Source organism: Amblyomma mixtum, chromosome 5 (genome assembly GCF_055824585.1).
Source record: "Amblyomma mixtum isolate Tamu chromosome 5, ASM5582458v1, whole genome shotgun sequence".
Lineage (NCBI taxonomy): Eukaryota > Metazoa > Arthropoda > Arachnida > Ixodida > Ixodidae > Amblyomma > Amblyomma mixtum.
Genome location: NC_143016.1, coordinates 43,305,418 through 43,307,789, shown reverse-complemented (window position 1 = coordinate 43,307,789; position 2,372 = coordinate 43,305,418). Strand labels below are relative to the sequence as shown.

General features: G+C 45.4%; 1 non-coding gene across 1 annotated transcript; it reads right to left on the bottom strand.

Annotated features, from left to right (window-relative positions):
- Positions 1-1,054: 1,054 nt before the first annotated feature.
- On the bottom strand, positions 1,055-1,128 carry TRNAA-GGC (transfer RNA alanine (anticodon GGC)). The gene has a single exon. It is a non-coding gene; the product is annotated as a tRNA-Ala (tRNA).
- Between the last annotated feature and the right edge of the window lie 1,244 nt (positions 1,129-2,372).

Below are 2,372 nucleotides of genomic sequence, written 5' to 3'. Positions count from 1 at the left end.
TGTGGGGACGACTGCGTTGTTGTTGGATTCCTCGACGAGTCAGTGGATGCCGGAGTCATCCGGAACAGGATTCCTTTCGCGCCCTTGTTCCCTCCGTTCTCTCTTTTCCGCTGCGCCTGTTCTTCCCCAAAGAACGCACACCAGGGAGAACAATTACCCTAATTGCTTGTAAATAAACACGCGCCGCCGCAATTTGCGTTGCATCAGGCGAATGCGAGGGCGATGTTGCTGGCCCCTTTTTCCTTGTGCGATTGCCCTCTCCATTTCGGCAGAACATCATTCGGCAAGTGCGCCCTGTGCGCCCCGCGTTTGCTGAATGTCGCATTTTCCAAGCTCGCCTCTCGGTCCTTCTTCCTTCATTGCTTTCCGAGAACCCTTCGTTATCTCGTGTTGCGGGAGGGTCTGTGTGAGCATGGCTACCGTGGCTTCGCTCCCCTGTCGATCAACTACAGAAAGATGGAGTGACTTTTTGAGATTCTGCTGAACTAATATTGCTACAAAATTGTGGGCAACTCGCGTAATCTCCTGAACGAAATAAAGACACACAGTAGAATATTACAAGGCATTGCAAACCTAAGACGTAATGCAAAAGCAAGACTACTTTTCCACATACCGCCCTGCTACATTCCAACAAGCCGTGCAAATTATGGAGCGCAAAGGATTGCACCTCAGCTACCGTACATTCTGAACAAATCGCATTCCTCAAACATCCATCCCCATTCTCTTACAGCCAAAAAATGGAAACTGCAATGTCTACCACAAATATCTGCTCATTTTACATTTAATGGCAAAATATCTTCCTTGAATTTTTTACGTATTTCCTTAGCTTTTTTGCATTGTCTTTTTGATCGCAGGTTTTCTTGCATTTATTTTTTGTAATTCTGCAAGTCACTTGGCATAAAAAAGGACGGCTGTGTTGAAAAACGCGTGTTTCAAAAGTGAATATCTATAATAAGGGAGTAATTACTCATTGTCATTCACCCAAGCGCAGCCATACGGCTACAAAGGAAAGCTATACAGCTTTCTCAGAAACTTCGTAGTTAAAGAAAAATTCGTCCTGGTCCGGGGTTCGAACCCGGGACCACCGCTTCGCCGGAGCAGTCGCTCTACCAACTGAGCTAACCGGGACTTTTTTTTTTCTTTATTGCCTTCAAATGCGTGGGAATACAGTGCATTACAACGTATGTGACTATTTACATGGCTATTTACATGGCTACAGCACTCCTCGCTTCCAGCGACCATTCCAACTTCTTCAGTTGGGATAGATTCTGGAAAAGGGATACAATTTCTTCGTCAAAACCTCGGTAAACATCGTAAATTTTCAGGACACTCTCAACAAAATATTTGTACACAGATCTGGCTCCAGGATCGCAATGGCGATATGCCATGGCACAACGCCACACTGCATGCAAGCCAAGCAGAAAAATGGTGTCATATGGAGCTCCATCGTCTTCGACAGGCAGAAACCTAATGCCGTGCGGAGTGAGCGGCAAATCTTTCTTTATGGTTCGCTGCAACACGTCCCAAAAGAAGATTGCATTATTACAGTCGACAAAAACATGGTCAATTGTTTCCTCCTTCGTACACAGAAGGCAATGGGTGCCCCACGGGACGTATATGTCTCTTTCATGTAACCAGCTTTTAAGAGGTAAGGTACCTGTGTGCAGCTGAAAGAAGAAAGTTTTTGCTGAAGGTGTTACCCACATTCTTCTTACCCTCTTTAACACATTTTGTCCCGGTGAGGCCCCAAAGGCCGACCGATACAAGGGAGCGGGAAAAAAGACGTGTAATAAGTCTTTCTTAAGTTGCCTTTTGTTCACAGTTGCCAAATATTCTCTGCAAAAACGGGTGACAAGGAATCGATAAGATGCGACAACCTCACGGAGGTAACGGGACACACTGTAGCGACCACCTCCCGCAGAGGAGATTACATACAAAGTCTGGGAGTGCATTTGGCAACATAAACTGAACAAAACACTGGAGGAAAGGGTTTCTTCTTTCGCGGAGAAACGGCAAGCTCATGGTAGGGCGAGAGCGAATTGATCAATAACTCGAAATGGGAACAGTGTTGGTCAAATGTTTAGGGGAATCCCCCAAGGTGGAGTAAATTTGTAATAAGGGAGTAATTACTCATTGTCATCCACCCAAGCGCAGCCATACGGCTACAATATCTATATAATATCTATATAATCTATATCTATATAATCTGTATAGCTGCATTGTCAGATTCTGTGTTCTATCTTTCTCTTGAATTTTTTTTTATCATTTTCTTGAATTGTTGAGCGCCTGATCAGTGTCACACACTGCCACGCGCTGCCGCTGCCACCGATGTTTCAACGGGGGCGCGGTTCCCGTCAAGCGGACGATTTCTT